This window comes from Amblyomma americanum, chromosome 4, assembly GCF_052857255.1.
Source record: "Amblyomma americanum isolate KBUSLIRL-KWMA chromosome 4, ASM5285725v1, whole genome shotgun sequence".
NCBI lineage: Eukaryota > Metazoa > Arthropoda > Arachnida > Ixodida > Ixodidae > Amblyomma > Amblyomma americanum.
In genome coordinates this window covers 8,110,942-8,130,433 of record NC_135500.1, presented here as the reverse complement: position 1 = coordinate 8,130,433, position 19,492 = coordinate 8,110,942, and positions in this window count along the sequence as shown.

The following is a 19,492-nucleotide window of genomic DNA, read 5'->3' as shown; positions in this document are numbered from 1 at the left end:
TGCAGTCACTGCGTAGCCTTTTCCGCGGCTCTCCACAGTGAAATTTGGCTGCGGCAAAGACTTCGGTCAACTCCCAACAGGCCCAAAAAAGCGAGGCGCAGTCACTGCGTAGCCCTTTCCGTGGCTCTACACTACAAAATTTGGCTGCGGCGACGACTTCGGTCGCCTACGAACAGGCCCAAAAGAGCGGGGCGCAGTCATCGCGTAGCACCTTCCGCGGCTCTTCACCACGAAATTTGGCTGCGGCGACGACTGTGGCCGCCTCTCAACAGGCCCAAAAAAGTGGGGCGCAGACACCGCGTAACCCTTACCGCGGTTCTCCACCACGAAATTTGACTGCTGCGACGACTTCGGCCGCCTCCCAGCAGGCCGAAAAAACGGGGTGCAGTCACCGCCAAGCCCTTTCCGCGGCTCTCCACCGAGAAGTTTGGCTGCGGCGACGACAATCGGTCGCCTCCCGACAGCCCCAAAAAATCGGAGCGCAGTCACAGCCGAGCCCTTTCCGCGCCTCTCCGCCGCGAAATTTGGCTGCGGCGACGACTTCGGCCGCCTCTCAACAGGCCCAAAAAAGCGGGGCGCAGTCACCGCGTAGCCCTTTCCGCGGCTGTCCACCGCGAAATTTAGCTGCGGCGACGACAATCAGTCGCCTCCCAACAGCCCCAAAAATCGGAGCGCAGGCACCGTCAAGCCCTTACCGCGCCTCTCCACAGCGAAATTTGGCTGCGGCGACGGCTTCGGCCGCCTCCCAACAGGCCCAGAAAAACGGGGCGCAGTGACCGCGTAGCCCACTCCGCGGTGCGCAGTCACCGCGTAGCCCTTTCGGCGCCTTTCCACCGCGAAATTTGGCTAGTGCGACCACTTCGGTCGCCTCCCATAAGGCCCAAAAAAGCTCGGCGCAGTCACCGCGTAGGGCTTTCCGCGGCTCACCACCGCGAAATTTGGCTGCAGCGACGACTTCGGCCGCCTCCCAACAAGCCCAAAAGAGCGGGGCGCAGTCACCGCGTAGCCCTTTACGCGGCTCTCCATCGCGAGGTTTGGCTGCGGCGACGACAATCGGTCGCCTCCCAACAGCCCCCAAAAAAAAGGAGCGCAGTCACCGCCGAGCCCTGTCCGCGGCTCTCCAACGCGAAATTTGGCTGCGGCGACGTCTTCGGCCGCCTCCCAACAGCCCCAAAAAATCGAAGCGCAGTCACCGCCTAGCCCTTTCCGCGGCCCTCCACCTCGAAATTTGGCTGCGGCGACGACTTCGGCCGCCTCCCAACAGCCCCAAAAAAGCGGGGCACAGTCATCGCGTAGCCCTTTCCGCGGCTCTCCACCACGAAATTTGGCTGCGGCGACGACTTCGGTCGCCTCCCAACAGGCCCAAAAAAGCGGGGCACAGTCATCGCGTAGCCCTTTCCGCGGCTCTCCACCACGAAATTTGGCTGCGGCGACGACTACGGTCGCATCCAAACAGGCCCAAAAAAGCGGGGTGCGGTCACTGCGTAGCCTTTTCCGCGGCTCTCCACAGTGAAATTTGGCTGCGGCAATGACTTCGGTCAACTCCCAACAGGCCCAAAAAAGCGAGGCGCACTCACTGCGTAGCCCTTTCCGCGGCTCTACACTACAAAATTTGGCTGCGGCGACGACTTCGGTCGCCTACGAACAGGCCCAAAAGAGCGGGGCGCAGTCATTGCGTAGCACCTTCCGCGGCTCTTCACCACGAAATTTGGCTGCGGCGACGACTTTGGCCGCCTCCCAACAGGCCCAAAAAAGCGGCGCGCAGTCACCGCGTAGCTCTTTCCGTGACTGACCACCGCGAAAATTGGCTGCGGCGACGACTTTGGTCGCCTCCCAACAGGCCCAAAAAAGCGGGGCACAGTCATCGCGTAGCCCTTTCCGCGGCTCTCCACCACGAAATTTGGCTGCGGCGACAACAATCGATCGCCTTTCAACAGCCCCAAAAAGTCGGAGCGCAGTCACCGCCGAGCCCCTTCCGGGGCTCTCCACCGCGAAATTTGGCTGCGGCGACGACTTCGGTCGCCTCCCAACAATCCCAAAAAAGCGGGGCGCAGTCACCGCGTAGCCCTTTCCGCGGCACTCCACCGCGAAATTTGGCTGCGGCGACGACTTCGGTCGCCTCCCAACAGGCCCAAAAAAGCGAGGCGCAGTCACTGCGTAGCTCTTTCCGCGGCTCTCCACCGCGAAATTTGGCTGCGGCGACGTCTTCGGCCGCCTCCCAAGAGGCCCAAAAAAGCGGGGCGCAGTCACCGCGTAGCCCTTTCCGCGGCTCTCCACCGCGAAATTTGGCTGCGGCGAAGACTTCGGCCGCCTCCTAACAGCCGGAAAAAAATCGGAGCGCAGTCACCGCCGAGCCCTTTCCGCGGCTCTCCACAGCGAAGTTTGGCTGCGGCGACGACAACCGGTCGCCTCCCAACAGCCCCAAGAAATCGGAGCGCAGTCACCGCCGAGCCCTTTACGCGGCTCTCCACCGCGAAATTTGGCTGCGGCGACGACATCGGTCGCCTCCCAACAGGCCCAAAAATTTGGGGCGCAGTCACCGCGTAGCCCTTTCCGCGCGGCGGACCACCGCGAAATTTGGCTGCGGCGACGATTTCGGCCGCCTCTCAACAGGCCCAAAAAGTGAGGCGCAGTCACCGCGTAACCCTTACCGCGGTTCTCCACCACGAAATTTGGCTGCTGCGACGACTTCGGCCGCCTCCCAACAGGCCCAAAAAAGCGGGGTGCAGTCACCGCCAAACCCTTTCCGCGGCTCTCCACCGAGAACTTTGGCTGCGGCGACGACAATCGGTCGCCTCCCGAAAGCCCCAAAAAATCGGAGCGCAGTCACCTCCGAGCCCTTTCCGCGCCTCTCCGCCGCGAAATTTGGCTGCATCGACGACTTCCGCCGCCTCTCAACAGGCCCAAAAAAGCGGGGCGCAGTCATCGCGTAGCCCTTTCCGCGGCTCTCCACCGCGAAATTTAGCTGCGGCGACGACAATCAGTCGCCTCCCAACAGCCCCAAAAAATCGGAGCGCAGTCACCGTCAAGCCCTTACCGCGCCTCTCGACAGCGAAACTTGCCGGCGGCGACGACTTCGGCCGCCTCCCAACAGGTCCAAAAAAGCGGGGCGCAGTCACCGCGTAGCACATTCCGCGGTGCGCAGTCACCGCGTAGCCCTTTCCGCGCCTCTGCACCGCGAAATTTGGCTGTGGCGACCACTTCGGTCGCCTCTCAACAGGCCTAAAAAAGCTCGGCGCAGTCACCGCGTAGCGCTTTCCGCGGCTCACCACCGCAAAATTTGGCTGCAGCGACGACTGCGGCCGCCTCCCTACAGGCCCAAAAGAGCGGGGCGCAGTCACCGCGTGAACCTTTCCGCGGCTCTCCATCGCGAGGTTTGCCTGCGGCGACGACAATCGGTCGCCTCTCAACAGCCCCAAAAAGTCGGTGCGCAGTCACCGCGTAGCCCTTTCCGCGGCTCTCCACAGTGAAATTTGGCTGCGGGAACGACTTCGGTCAACTCCCAACAGGCCCAAAAAAGCGAGGCGCAGTCACTGCGTAGCCCTTTCCGCGGCTCTACACTACAAAATTTGGCTGCGGCGACGACTTCGGTCGCCTACGAACAGGCCCAAAAGAGCGGGGCGCAGTCATCGCGTAGCCCTTTCCGCGGCTCTCCACCACGAAATTTGGCTGCGGCGACGACTTTGGTCGCCTCCCAACAGGCCCAAAAAAGCGGGGCACAGTCATCGCGTAGCCCTTTCCGCGGCTCTCCACCACGAAATTTGGCTGCGGCGACAACAATCGGTCGCCTCTCAACAGCCCCAAAAAGTCGGAGCGCAGTCACCGCCGAGCCCCTTCCGGGGCTCTCCACCGCGAAATTTGGCTGCGGCGACGACTTCGGTCGCCTCCCAACAATCCCAAAAAAGCGGGGCGCAGTCACCGCGTAGCCCTTTCCGCGGCACTCCACCGCGAAATTTGGCTGCGGCGACGACTTCGGTCGCCTCCCAACAGGCCCAAAAAAGCGAGGCGCAGTCACTGCGTAGCTCTTTCCGCGGCTCTCCACCGCGAAATTTGGCTGCGGCGACGTCTTCGGCCGCCTCCCAAGAGGCCCAAAAAAGCGGGGCGCAGTCACCGCGTAGCCCTTTCCGCGGCTCTCCACCGCGAAATTTGGCTGCGGCGAAGACTTCGGCCGCCTCCTAACAGCCGGAAAAAAATCGGAGCGCAGTCACCGCCGAGCCCTTTCCGCGGCTCTCCACAGCGAAGTTTGGCTGCGGCGACGACAACCGGTCGCCTCCCAACAGCCCCAAGAAATCGGAGCGCAGTCACCGCCGAGCCCTTTACGCGGCTCTCCACCGCGAAATTTGGCTGCGGCGACGACATCGGTCGCCTCCCAACAGGCCAAAAAATGTGGGGCGCAGTCACCGCGTAGCCCTTTCCGCGCGGCGGACCACCGCGAAATTTGGCTGCGGCGACGATTTCGGGCGCCTCTCAACAGGCCCAAAAAGTGAGGCGCAGTCACCGCGTAACCCTTACCGCGGTTCTCCACCACGAAATTTGGCTGCTGCGACGACTTCGGCCGCCTCTCAACAGGCCCAAAAAAGCGGGGTGCAGTCACCGCCAAACCCTTTCCGCGGCTCTCCACCGAGAACTTTGGCTGCGGCGACGACAATCGGTCGCCTCCCGAGAGCCCCAAAAAATCGGAGCGCAGTCACCTCCGAGCCTTTTCCGCGCCTCTCCGCCGCGAAATTTGGCTGCATCGACGACTTCCGCCGCCTCTCAACAGGCCCAAAAAAGCGGGGCGCAGTCATCGCGTAGCCCTTTCCGCGGCTCTCCACCGCGAAATTTAGCTGCGGCGACGACAATCAGTCGCCTCCCAACAGCCCCAAAAAATCGGAGCGCAGTCACCGTCAAGCCCTTACCGCGCCTCTCCACAGCGAAACTTGCCGGCGGCGACGACTTCGGCCGCCTCCCAACAGGTCCAAAAAAGCGGGGCGCAGTCACCGCGTAGCACATTCCGCGGTGCGCAGTCACCGCGTAGCCCTTTCCGCGCCTCTGCACCGCGAAATTTGGCTGTGGCGACCACTTCGGTCGCCTCTCAACAGGCCTAAAAAAGCTCGGCGCAGTCACCGCGTAGCGCTTTCCGCGGCTCACCACCGCAAAATTTGGCTCCAGCGACGACTGCGGCCGCCTCCCTACAGGCCCAAAAGAGCGGGGCGCAGTCACCGCGTGAACCTTTCCGCGGCTCTCCATCGCGAGGTTTGGCTTCGGCGACGACAATCGGTCGCCTCTCAACAGCCCCAAAAAGTCGGTGCGCAGTCACCGCCGAGCCCCTTCCGGGGCTCTCCACCGCGAAATTTGGCTGCGGCGACGACTTCGGTCGCCTCCCAACAATCCCAAAAAAGCGGGGCGCAGTCACCGCGTAGCCCTTTCCGCGGCTCTCCACAGTGAAATTTGGCTGCGGGAACGACTTCGGTCAACTCCCAACAGGCCCAAAAAAGCGAGGCGCAGTCACTGCGTAGCCCTTTCCGCGGCTCTACACTACAAAATTTGGCTGCGGCGACGACTTCGGTCGCCTACGAACAGGCCTAAAAGAGCGGGGCGCAGTCATCGCGTAGCACCTTCCGCGGCTCTTCACCACGAAATTTGGCTGCGGCGACGACTTTGGCCGCCTCCCAACAGGCCCAAAAAAGCGGGGCGCAGTGACCGCGTAGCCCTTTCCGCGACTGACCACCGCGAAAAATGGCTGCGGCGACGATTTTGGCCGCCTCTCAACAGGCCCAAAAAAGTGGGGCGCAGTCACCGCGTAACCCTTACCGCGGTTCTCCGCAACGACATTTGGCTGCTGAGACGACTTCGGCCGCCTCCCAACAGGCCCAAAAAAGCGGGGTGCAGTCACCGCCAAGCCCTTTCCGCGGCTCTCCACCGAGAAGTTTGGCTGCGGCGACGACAATCGGTCGCCTCCCGACAGCCCCCAAAAATTGGAGCGCAGTCACCGCCGAGCCCTTTCCGCGACTCTCCGCCGCGAAATTTGGCTGCGGCGACAACTTCGGCCGCCTCCCAACAGGCCCAAAAGAGCGGGGCGCAGTCACCGCCTAGCCCTTTCCGCGGCTCTCCACCTCGAAATTTGGCTGCGGCGACGACTTCGGCCGCCTCCCAACAGCCCCCAAAAAATCGGAGCGCAGTCAACCCCGAGCCCTTTCCGCGGCTCTCCACAGCGAAGTTTGGCTGCGGCGACGACTATCGGTCGCCTCCCAACAGCCCCAAAAAATCGGAGCGCAGTCACCGCCTAGCCCTTTCCGCGGCTCTCCACCGCGAAATTTGGCTGCGGCGACGACTTCGGTCGCCTCCCAACAGGCCCAAAAAAGCGGGGCGCAGTCACCGCGTAGCTCTTTCCGCGGCTCTCCACCGCGAAATTTGGCTGCGGCGACGTCTTCGGCCGCCTCCCAAGAGGCCCAAAAAAGCGGGGCGCAGTCACCGCGTAGCCCTTTCCGCGGCTCTCCACCGCGAAATTTGGCTGCGGCGAAGACTTCGGCCGCCTCCTAACAGCCGGAAAAAAATCAGAGCGCAGTCACCGCCGAGCCCTTTCCGCGGCTCTCCACAGCGAAGTTTGGCTGCGGCGACGACAATCGGTCGCCTCCCAACAGCCCCAAGAAATCGGAGCGCAGTCACCGCCGAGCCCTTTCCGCGGCTCTCTACCGCAAAATTTGGCTGCGGCGGCGACTTCGGACGCCTCCCAACAGGCCCAAAAAAGCGGGGCGCAGTCACCGCGTAGCGCTTTCCGCAGCTCTTCACCACGAAATTTGACTTCGGCGACGACTTCGGCCTCCTCCCGACAGGCACAAAAAAGCGGGGCGCGGTCACCGCATAGCTCTTTCCGCGGCTCTCCACCGCGAAATTTGGCTGCGGCGACGATTTCGGCCGCCTCTCAACAGGCCCAAAAAAGCGGGGTGCAGTCACCGCCAAGCCCTTTCCGCGGCTCTCGACCGAGAAGTTTGGCTGCGGCGACGACAATCGATCGCCTCCCGACAGCCCCAAAAAATCGGAGCGCAGTCACCGCCGAGCCCTTTCCGCGCCTCTCCGCCGCGAAATTTGGCTGCGGCGACGACTTCGGCCGCCTCCCAACAGGCCCAAAAAAGCGGGGCGCAGTCACCGTCAAGCCCTTACCGCGCCTCTCCACAGCGAATTTTGGCTGCGGCGACGACTTCGGCCGCCTCCCAACAGGCCCAAAAAAGCGGGGCGCAGTCACCGTGTAGCCCATTCCGCGGTGCGCAGTCACCGCGTAGCACTTTCCGCGCCTCTCCACCGCGAAATTCGGCTGTGGCGACCACTTCGGTCGCCTCCCAACAGGCCCAAAAAATCTCGGCGCACTCACCGCGTAGCGCATTCCGCGGCTCACCACCGCGAAATTTGGCCGAAGCGACGACGGCGGCCGCCTCCCTACAGGCCCAAAAGAGCGGGGCGCATTCACCGCGTGAATCTTTCCGCGGCTCTCCATCGCGAGGTTTGGCTGCGGCGACGACAATCGGTCGCCTCTCAACAGCCCCAAAAAGTCGGAGCGCAGTCACCGCGTAGCCCTTTCCGCGGCACTCCACCGCGAAATTTGGCTGCGGCGACGACTTCGGTCGCCTCCCAACAGGCCCAAAAAAGCGGGGCACAGTCATCGCGTAGAGTAAAGCAGAAATTTGGGCAAGTTGGTACGTATCCATTTTGAAACAGCGCAACAAAGACGGGACGTGGAAACTGAGGTGTAAAGACAAACAAGCGCTGTTAACAACTGGGTTTATTGAAAAAAACACGCAAAATATATACAGAGTTAGGAAAGACTGATCGCCACCATAGTCAACTCATGCCACATGTGACGCCAGATATCCAATCTCCCCTTCGGAAAGGGCGACCGATGGGCAACTAATGCACGTTGCGCCTTTCTCACGTATAAGAAAAGCTTCAAAAACTTCTCGCGTCATCTTATCACAATGGCGAAACACGATATTAGTGTTCTTATAGTCGGGGGTACATTTGCATTTCTTGCAACGGAATGCACCTTTAGTGAGAGGGTCTCCTTCTGTTTTTCTTTTTTCGTACTCTTTTTCGTGTTTACATTTGCACCTTCTGCAGTGGACCGCCACGTGTGACAGGGTGTCTTTTTTTCTGGTGTTCTCATGTTCCATGAGTCGCTTGTTTATGCATCTTCCTGTTTGGCCAATATATGTGGCGCCACACGAGAAGGGAATTTGGTACACTACCCCTACCTCGCAAGGTACATAAGGGGAAACATGGCGCACCTGACAAGCCCTTTTGTTTCCCTCCTGCCTCTGCCTTACCTGTCTACACATTCTGCCTAATTTCTTCGGGGCAGAAAATACGACGTCAACGCCATATCTGCCTGCCACTTTTTTGAGCCCATGGGACATGCTGTGCGCATATGGAACCACTGCCGGCCTTTTATTTTTATTTTCATTTCTTGCACTCGGCCGAGCCCCATACTTCACGTGCCTAAGCAATTTTTCCGCTGCCCTGGAAATGAGGTGAGCCGGATAGCCATTCGCGCATAATCTGTTTGATTGGGCTGCAATGCTCTCCCCAATCATTTCATGGCAGGACTTCTTGAGTGACGATTGGAGGCACGACAAGATAATGCCTTCTTTTATAAGCTTGGAATGACCTGACCTGAAGTTTAACAAGGGCTTAGCCGATCTTGGCCGATAACACCAGCACACGTGCTTGTCTCGGGAAAACAAAACCAAATCTAGAAACTGCAGTTCCTTGTTCGTGGGTACCTCTGTTGTAAACTTTAGTCCACGCCCGTACTCATTAAACACCTTAAGAACATCGACTAACATTCTAGGCAGGCTATCTGGCGGGGTAAACACCAAATAGTCGTCGACATAACGAAAAATACGCACCCCTAACTCCTTCGAAGCTTGCTCAAGCGCTTGTTTGTCTTTACACCTCAGTTTCCACGTCCCGTCTTTGTTGCGCTGTTTCAAAATGGTCATCGCGTAGCCCTTTCCGCGGCTCTCCACCACGAAATTTGGCTGCGGCGACGACTACGGTCGCATCCCAACAGGCCCAAAAAAGCGGGGCGCAGACACTGCGTAGCCCTTTCCGGGGCTCTCCACAGCGAAATTTTGCAGCGGCGACGACTTCGGTCACCTCCCAACAGGCCCAAAAAAGCGGGGCGCAGACACCGCGTAGCCCTTTCTGCAGCTCTCCACCACGAAAGTTGGCTGCGGCGACGACTTCGGTCGCCTCCCAACAGGCCCAAAAAAGCGGGGCACAGTCATCGCGTAGCCCTTTCCGCGGCTCTCCTCCACGAAATTTTGCTGCGTAGACGACTACGGTCACATCCCAACAGGCCCAAAAAAGCGGGGTGCAGTCATTGCGTAGCCTTTTCCGCGGCTCTCCACAGAGAAATTTGGCTGCGGCGACGACTTCGGTCGCCTCCCAACAGGCCCAAAAAAGCGGGGCGCAGTCACCGCGTAGCGCTTTTCGCAGCTCTTCACCACGAAATTTGACTGCGGCGACGACTTCGGCCGCCTCCGGACAGGCCCAAAAAAGCGGGGCGCAGTCACCGCGTAGCGCTTTTCGCAGCTCTTCACCACGAAATTTGACTGCGGCGACGACTTCGGTCGCCTCCCAACAGGCCCAAAAAAGCGGGGCGCAGTCACCGCGTAGCGCTTTTCGCAGCTCTTCACCACGAAATTTGGCTGCGGCGACGACTTCGGTCGCCTCCCAACAGGCCCAAAAAAGCGGGGCGCAGTCACCGCGTAGCGCTTTTCGCAGCTCTTCACCACGAAATTTGACTGCGGCGACGACTTCGGTCGCCTCCCAACAGGCCCAAAAAAGCGGGGCGCGGTCACCGCATAGCTCTTTCCGCGGCTCTCCACCGCGAAATTTGGCTGCGGCGACGTCTTCGGCCGCCTCCCAACAGGCCCAAAAAAGCGGGGCGCAGTCACCGCGTAGCCCTTTCCGCGGCTCTCCACCGCGAAATTTTGCTGCGGCGAAGACTTCGGCCGCCTACGAACAGGCCCAAAAAAGCGGGGCGCAGTCATCGCGTAGCACTTCCCGCGGTGCACAGTCACCGCGTAGCCCTTTCCGCGCCTCTCCACCGCGAAATTTGGCTGTGGCCACCACTTCGCTCGCCTCCCAACAGGCCCAAAAAAGCTCGGCGCAGTCACCGCGTAGCGCTTTCCGCGGGTCACCACCGCGAAATTTGGCTGCGGCGACGACTTCGGCCGCCTCCCAACAGCCCAAAAAAATCGGAGCGCCGTCACCGCCGAGCCCTTTCCGCGGCTCTCCACCGCGAAATTTGACTGCGGCGACGTCTTCGGCCGCCTCCCAAGAGGCCCAAAAAAGTGGGGCGCTGTCACCGCGTAGCCCTTTCCGCGGCTCTCCACCGCGGAATTTGGCTGCGGCGAAGACTTCGGTCGCATCCCAACAGGCCCAAAAAAGCGAGGCGCAGTCACTCCGTAGCCCTTTCCGCGGCTCTCCACCACAAAATTTGGCTGCGGCGACGACTTCGGTCGCCTACGAACAGGCCCAAAAAAGCGGGGTGCAGTCATAGCGTAGCACTTCCCGCGGTGCACAGTCACCGCGTAGCCCTTTCCGCGCCTCTCCACCGCGAAATTTAGCTGTGGCCACCACTTCGGTCGCCTCCCAACAGGCCCAAAAAAGCTCGGCGCAGTCACCGCGTAGCGCTTTCCGCGGCTCTCCATCGCGAGGTTTGGCTGCGGCGACGACAATCGGTCGCCTCTCAACAGCCCCAAAAAGTCGGAGCGCAGTCACCGCCGAGCCCCTTCCGGGGCTCTCCACCGCGAAATTTGGCTGCGGCGACGACTTCGGTCGCCTCCCAACAATCCCAAAAAGCGGGGCGCAGTCACCGCGTAGCCCTTTCCGCGGCACTCCACCGCGAAATTTCGCTGCGGCGACGACTTCGGTCACCTCCAAACAGGCCCAAAAAAGCGGGGCGCAGACACCGCGTAGCCCTTTCTGCGGCTCTCCACCACGAATGTCGGCTGCGAGACGACTTCGGTCGCCCCCGAACAGGCCCAAAAATGCGGAGCGCAGTCATCGCGCAGCCCTTTCCGCGGGACTCCACCGCGAAATTTGGCTGCGGCGACGACTTCGGTCGCCTCCCAACAGGCCCAAAAAAGCGGGGCACAGTCATCGCGTAGCCCTTTCCGCGGCTCTCCACCACGAAATTTTGCTGCGTAGACGACTACGGTCACATCCCAACAGGCCCAAAAAAGCGGGGTGCAGTCATTGCGTAGCCTTTTCCGCGGCTCTCCACAGTGAAATTTGGCTGCGGCGACGACTTCGGTCGCCTCCCAACAGGCCCAAAAAAGCGGGGCGCAGTCACCGCTTAGCGCTTTTCGCAGCTCTTCACCACAAAATTTGACTGCGGCGACGACTTCGGCCGCCTCCGGACAGGCACAAAAAAGCGGGGCGCGGTCACCGCATAGCTCTTTCCGCGGCTATCCACCGCGAAATTTGGCTGCGGCGACGTCTTCGGCCGCCTCCCAACAGGCCCAAAAAAGCGGGGCGCAGTCACCGCGTAGCCCTTTCCGCGGCTCTCCACCGCGAAATTTTGCTGCGGCGAAGACTTCGGCCGCCTAAGAACAGGCCCAAAAAAGCGGGGCGCAGTCATCGCGTAGCACTTCCCGCGGTGCACAGTCACCGCGTAGCCCTTTCTGCGCCTCTCCACCGCGAAATTTGGCTGCGGCGACGACTACGGTCGCATCCCAACAGGCCCAAAAAAGCGGGGCGCAGACACTGCGTAGCCCTTTCCGGGGCTCTCCACAGCGAAATTTTGCAGCGGCGACGACTTCGGTCACCTCCCAACAGGCCCAAAAAAGCGGGGCGCAGACACCGCGTAGCCCTTTCTGCAGCTCTCCACCACGAAAGTTGGCTGCGGCGACGACTTCGGTCGCCTCCCAACAGGCCCAAAAAAGCGGGGCACAGTCATCGCGTAGCCCTTTCCGCGGCTCTCCACCACGAAATTTTGCTGCGTAGACGACTACGGTCACATCCCAACAGGCCCAAAAAAGCGGGGTGCAGTCATTGCGTAGCCTTTTCCGCGGCTCTCCACAGAGAAATTTGGCTGCGGCGACGACTTCGGTCGCCTCCCAACAGGCCCAAAAAAGCGGGGCGCAGTCACCGCGTAGCGCTTTTCGCAGCTCTTCACCACGAAATTTGACTGCGGCGACGACTTCGGCCGCCTCCGGACAGGCCCAAAAAAGCGGGGCGCAGTCACCGCGTAGCGCTTTTCGCAGCTCTTCACCACGAAATTTGACTGCGGCGACGACTTCGGTCGCCTCCCAACAGGCCCAAAAAAGCGGGGCGCAGTCACCGCGTAGCGCTTTTCGCAGCTCTTCACCACGAAATTTGGCTGCGGCGACGACTTCGGTCGCCTCCCAACAGGCCCAAAAAAGCGGGGCGCAGTCACCGCGTAGCGCTTTTCGCAGCTCTTCACCACGAAATTTGACTGCGGCGACGACTTCGGTCGCCTCCCAACAGGCCCAAAAAAGCGGGGCGCGGTCACCGCATAGCTCTTTCCGCGGCTCTCCACCGCGAAATTTGGCTGCGGCGACGTCTTCGGCCGCCTCCCAACAGGCCCAAAAAAGCGGGGCGCAGTCACCGCGTAGCCCTTTCCGCGGCTCTCCACCGCGAAATTTTGCTGCGGCGAAGACTTCGGCCGCCTACGAACAGGCCCAAAAAAGCGGGGCGCAGTCATCGCGTAGCACTTCCCGCGGTGCACAGTCACCGCGTAGCCCTTTCCGCGCCTCTCCACCGCGAAATTTGGCTGTGGCCACCACTTCGGTCGCCTCCCAACAGGCCCAAAAAAGCTCGGCGCAGTCACCGCGTAGCGCTTTCCGCGGGTCACCACCGCGAAATTTGGCTGCGGCGACGACTTCGGCCGCCTCCCAACAGCCCAAAAAAATCGGAGCGCCGTCACCGCCGAGCCCTTTCCGCGGCTCTCCACCGCGAAATTTGACTGCGGCGACGTCTTCGGCCGCCTCCCAAGAGGCCCAAAAAAGTGGGGCGCTGTCACCGCGTAGCCCTTTCCGCGGCTCTCCACCGCGGAATTTGGCTGCGGCGAAGACTTCGGTCGCATCCCAACAGGCCCAAAAAAGCGAGGCGCAGTCACTCCGTAGCCCTTTCCGCGGCTCTCCACCACAAAATTTGGCTGCGGCGACGACTTCGGTCGCCTACGAACAGGCCCAAAAAAGCGGGGTGCAGTCATAGCGTAGCACTTCCCGCGGTGCACAGTCACCGCGTAGCCCTTTCCGCGCCTCTCCACCGCGAAATTTAGCTGTGGCCACCACTTCGGTCGCCTCCCAACAGGCCCAAAAAAGCTCGGCGCAGTCACCGCGTAGCGCTTTCCGCGGCTCTCCATCGCGAGGTTTGGCTGCGGCGACGACAATCGGTCGCCTCTCAACAGCCCCAAAAAGTCGGAGCGCAGTCACCGCCGAGCCCCTTCCGGGGCTCTCCACCGCGAAATTTGGCTGCGGCGACGACTTCGGTCGCCTCCCAACAATCCCAAAAAGCGGGGCGCAGTCACCGCGTAGCCCTTTCCGCGGCACTCCACCGCGAAATTTCGCTGCGGCGACGACTTCGGTCACCTCCAAACAGGCCCAAAAAAGCGGGGCGCAGACACCGCGTAGCCCTTTCTGCGGCTCTCCACCACGAATGTCGGCTGCGAGACGACTTCGGTCGCCCCCGAACAGGCCCAAAAATGCGGAGCGCAGTCATCGCGCAGCCCTTTCCGCGGGACTCCACCGCGAAATTTGGCTGCGGCGACGACTTCGGTCGCCTCCCAACAGGCCCAAAAAAGCGGGGCACAGTCATCGCGTAGCCCTTTCCGCGGCTCTCCACCACGAAATTTTGCTGCGTAGACGACTACGGTCACATCCCAACAGGCCCAAAAAAGCGGGGTGCAGTCATTGCGTAGCCTTTTCCGCGGCTCTCCACAGTGAAATTTGGCTGCGGCGACGACTTCGGTCGCCTCCCAACAGGCCCAAAAAAGCGGGGCGCAGTCACCGCTTAGCGCTTTTCGCAGCTCTTCACCACAAAATTTGACTGCGGCGACGACTTCGGCCGCCTCCGGACAGGCACAAAAAAGCGGGGCGCGGTCACCGCATAGCTCTTTCCGCGGCTATCCACCGCGAAATTTGGCTGCGGCGACGTCTTCGGCCGCCTCCCAACAGGCCCAAAAAAGCGGGGCGCAGTCACCGCGTAGCCCTTTCCGCGGCTCTCCACCGCGAAATTTTGCTGCGGCGAAGACTTCGGCCGCCTAAGAACAGGCCCAAAAAAGCGGGGCGCAGTCATCGCGTAGCACTTCCCGCGGTGCACAGTCACCGCGTAGCCCTTTCTGCGCCTCTCCACCGCGAAATTTGGCTGTGGCCACCACTTCGGTCGCCTCCCAACAGGCCCAAAAAAGCTCGGCGCAGTCACCGCGCAGCGCTTTCCGCGGGTCACCACCGCGAAATTTGGCTGCGGCGACGACTTCGGCCGCCTCCCAACAGCCCAAAAAAATCGGAGCGCCGTCACCGCCGAGCCCTTTCCGCGGCTCTCCACCGCGAAATTTGACTGCGGCGACGTCTTCGGCCGCCTCCCAAGAGGCCCAAAAAAGTGGGGCGCTGTCACCGCGTAGCCCTTTCCGCGGCTCTCCACCGCGGAATTTGGCTGCGGCGAAGACTTCGGCCGCCTCCCAACAGGCCCAAAAAAACGGGGCGCAGTCACCGCGTATCCAATTCCGCGGTGCGCAGTCACCGCGTAGCCCTTTCCGCGCCTCTCAACCGCGAAATTTGGCTGTGGCGACCACTTCTGTCGCCTCCCTACAGGCCTCCCAAAATAATGAGCGGGGCGCAGTCACCGCGTAGCCCTTTCCGCGGCTCTCCATCGCGAGGTTTGGCTGCGGCTACGACAATCGGTCGCCTCGCAACAGCCCCAAAAAGTCGGAGCGCAGTCACCGCCGAGCCCCTTCCGGGGCTCTCCATCGCGAAATTTGGCTGCGGCGACGACTTCGGTCATCTCCCAACAATCCCAAAAAAGCGGGGCGCAGTCACCGCGTAGCCCTTACCGCGGCACTCCACCGCGAAATTTGGCTGCGGCGACGACTTCGGTCGCATCCCAACAGGCCCAAAAAAGCGAGGCGCAGTCACTCCGTAGCCCTTTCCGTGGCTCTCCACCACGAAATTTGGCTGCGGCGACGACTACGGTCGCATCCCAACAGGCCCAAAAAAGCGAGGCGCAGTCACTCCGTAGCCCTTTCCGCGGCTCTCCACCACAAAATTTGGCTGCGGTGACGACTTCGGTCGCCTACGAACAGGCCCAAAAAAGCGGGGTGCAGTCATAGCGTAGCACTTCCCGCGGTGCGCAGTCACCGCGTAGCCCTTTCCGCGCCTCTCCACCTCGAAATTTGGCTGAGGCCGCCACTTCGGTCGCCTCCCAACAGGCCCAAAAAAGCTCGGCGCAGTCACCGCGTAGCGCTTTCCGCGGGTCACCACCGCGAAATTTGGCTGCAGCGACGACTTCGGCCGCCTCCCAACAGCCCCAAAAAATCGGAGCGCCGTCACCGCGGAGCCCTTTCCGCGGCTCTCCACCGCGAACTTTTGCTTCGGCGACGTCTTCGGCCGCCTCCCAAGATGCCCAAAAAAGCGGGGCGCAGTCACCGCGTAGCCATTTCCGCGCCTCTCCACAGCGAAATTTGGCTGCGGCGACGACAATCGGTCGCCTCTCAACAGCCCCAAAAAGTCGGAGCGCAGTCACCGCCGAGCCCCTTCCGGGGCTCTCCACCGCGAAATTTGGCTGCGGCGACGACTTCGGTCAACTCCCAACAGGCCCAAAAAAGCGAGGCGCAGTCACTCCGTAGCCCTTTCCGCGGCTCTCCACCACAAAATTTGGCTGCGGCGACGACTTCGGTCGCCTAAGAACAGGCCCAAAAAAGCGGGGCGCAGTCATCGCGTAGCACTTCCCGCGGTGCACAGTCACCGCGTAGCCCTTTCCGCGCCTCTCCACCGCGAAATTTAGCTGTGGCCACCACTTCGGTCGCCTCCCAACAGGCCCAAAAAAGCTCGGCGCAGTCATCGCGTAGCGCTTTCCGCGGGTCACCACCGCGAAATTTGGCTGCGGCGACGACTTCGGCCGCCTCCCAACAGCCCCAAAAAATCGGAGCGCCGTCACCGCCGAGCCCTTTCCGCGGCTCTCCACCGCGAAATTTGACTGCGGCGACGTCTTCGGCCGCCTCCCAAGAGGCCCAAAAAAAGCGGGGCGCAGTCACCGCGTAGCCCTTTCCGCGGCTCTCCACCGCGGAATTTGGCTGCGGCGAAGACTTCGGCCGCCTCCCAACAGGCCCAAAAAAACGGGGCGCAGTCACCGCGTAGCCCTTTCCGCGGCTCTCCATCGCGAGGTTTGGCTGCGGTGACGACAATCGGTCGCCTCTCAACAGCCCCAAAAAGTCGGAGAGCAGTCACCGCCGAGCCCCTTCCGGGGCTCTCCATCGCGAAATTTGGCTGCGGCGACGACTTCGGCCGCCTCCCAACAGCCCCCAAAAAGCGGGGCGCAGTCACCGCGTAGCCCTTACCGCGGCACTCCACCGCGAAATTTGGCTGCGGCGACGACTTCGGTCGCCTCCCAACAGGCCCAAAAAAGCGGGGCACAGTCATCGCGTACCCCTTTCCGCGGCTCTCCACCACGAAATTTGGCTGCGGCGACGACTACGGTCGCATCCCAACAGGCCCAAAAAAGCGAGGCGCAGTCACTCCGTAGCCCTTTCCGCGGCTCTCCACCACAAAATTTGGCTGCGGCGACGACTTCGGTCGCCTACGAACAGGCCCAAAAAAGCGGGGCGCAGTCATAGCGTAGCACTTCCCGCGGTGCGCAGTCACCGCGTAGCCCTTTCCGCGCCTCTCCACCTCGAAATTTGGCTGTGGCCACCACTTCGGTCGCCTCCCAACAGGCCCAAAAAAGCTCGGCGCAGTCACCGCGTAGCGCTTTCCGCGGGTCACCACCGCGAAATTTGGCTGCGGCGACGACTTCGGCCGCCTCCCAACAGCCCCAAAAAATCGGAGCGCCGTCACCGCCGAGCCCTTTCCGCGGCTCTCCACCGCGAAATTTGGCTGCGGCGACGTCTTCGGCCGCCTCCCAACAGGCCCAAAAAAGCGGGGCGCAGTCACCGCGTAGCCCTTTCCGCGGCTCTCCACCGCGAAATTTTGCTGCGGCGAAGACTTCGGCCGCCTAAGAACAGGCCCAAAAAAGCGGGGCGCAGTCATCGCGTAGCACTTCCCGCGGTGCACAGTCACCGCGTAGCCCTTTCCGCGCCTCTCCACCGCGAAATTTGGCTGTGGCCACCACTTCGGTCGCCTCCCAACAGGCCCATAAAAGCTCGGCGCAGTCACCGCGCAGCGCTTTCCGCGGGTCACCACCGCGAAATTTGGCTGCGGCGACGACTTCGGCCGCCTCCCAACAGCCCAAAAAAATCGGAGCGCCGTCACCGCTGAGCCCTTTCCGCGGCTCTCCACCGCGAAATTTGACTGCGGCGACGTCTTCGGCCGCCTCCCAAGAGGCCCAAAAAAGTGGGGCGCTGTCACCGCGTAGCCCTTTCCGCGGCTCTCCACCGCGGAATTTGGCTGCGGCGAAGACTTCGGCCGCCTCCCAACAGGCCCAAAAAAACGGGGCGCAGTCACCGCGTATCCAATTCCGCGGTGCGCAGTCACCGCGTAGCCCTTTCCGCGCCTCTCAACCGCGAAATTTGGCTGTGGCGACCACTTCTGTCGCCTCCCTACAGGCCTCCCAAAAAAATGAGCGGGGCGCAGTCACCTCGTAGCCCTTTCCGCGGCTCTCCATCGCGAGGTTTGGCTGCGGCTACGACAATCGGTCGCCTCGCAACAGCCCCAAAAAGTCGGAGCGCAGTCACCGCCGAGCCCCTTCCGGGGCTCTCCATCGCGAAATTTGGCTGCGGCGACGACTTCGGTCATCTCCCAACAATCCCAAAAAAGCGGGGCGCAGTCACCGCGTAGCCCTTACCGCGGCACTCCACCGCGAAATTTGGCTGCGGCGACGACTTCGGTCGCATCCCAACAGGCCCAAAAAAGCGAGGCGCAGTCACTCCGTAGCCCTTTCCGTGGCTCTCCACCACGAAATTTGGCTGCGGCGACGACTACGGTCGCATCCCAACAGGCCCAAAAAAGCGAGGCGCAGTCACTCCGTAGCCCTTTCCGCGGCTCTCCACCACAAAATTTGGCTGCGGCGACGACTTCGGTCGCCTACGAACAGGCCCAAAAAAGCGGGGTGCAGTCATAGCGTAGCACTTCCCGCGGTGCGCAGTCACCGCGTAGCCCTTTCCGCGCCTCTCCAACTCGAAATTTGGCTGTGGCCGCCACTTCGGTCGCCTCCCAACAGGCCCAAAAAAGCTCGGCGCAGTCACCGCGTAGCGCTTTCCGCGGGTCACCACCGCGAAATTTGGCTGCGGCGACGACTTCGGCCGCCTCCCAACAGCCCCAAAAAATCGGAGCGCCGTCACCGCGGAGCCCTTTCCGCGGCTCTCCACCGCGAACTTTTGCTTCGGCGACGTCTTCGGCCGCCTCCCAAGATGCCCAAAAAAGCGGGGCGCAGTCACCGCGTAGCCATTTCCGCGCCTCTCCACAGCGAAATTTGGCTGCGGCGACGACAATCGGTCGCCTCTCAACAGCCCCAAAAAGTCGGAGCGCAGTCACCGCCGAGCCCCTTCCGGGGCTCTCCACCGCGAAATTTGGCTGCGGCGACGACTTCGGTCAACTCCCAACAGGCCCAAAAAAGCGAGGCGCAGTCACTCCGTAGCCCTTTCCGCGGCTCTCCACCACAAAATTTGGCTGCGGCGACGACTTCCGTCGCCTCCCAACAATCCCAAAAAAGCGGGGCGCAGTCACCGCGTAGCCCTTACCGCGGCACTCCACCGCGAAATTTGGCTGCGGCGACGACTTCGGTCGCCTCCCAACAGGCCCAAAAAAGCGGGGCACAGTCATCGCGTACCCCTTTCCGCGGCTCTCCACCACGAAATTTGGCTGCGGCGACGACTACGGTCGCATCCCAACAGGCCCAAAAAAGCGAGGCGCAGTCACTCCGTAGCCCTTTCCGCGGCTCTCCACCACAAAATTTGGCTGCGGCGACGACTTCGGTCGCCTACGAACAGGCCCAAAAAAGCGGGGCGCAGTCATAGCGTAGCACTTCCCGCGGTGCGCAGTCACCGCGTAGCCCTTTCCGCGCCTCTCCACCTCGAAATTTGGCTGTGGCCACCACTTCGGTCGCCTCCCAACAGGCCCAAAAAAGCTCGGCGCAGTCACCGCGTAGCGCTTTCCGCGGGTCACCACCGCGAAATTTGGCTGCGGCGACGACTTCGGCCGCCTCCCAACAGCCCCAAAAAATCGGAGCGCCGTCACCGCCGAGCCCTTTCCGCGGCTCTCCACCGCGAACTTTTGCTTCGGCGACGTCTTCGGCCGCCTCCCAAGAGGCCCAAAAAAGCGGGGCGCAGTCA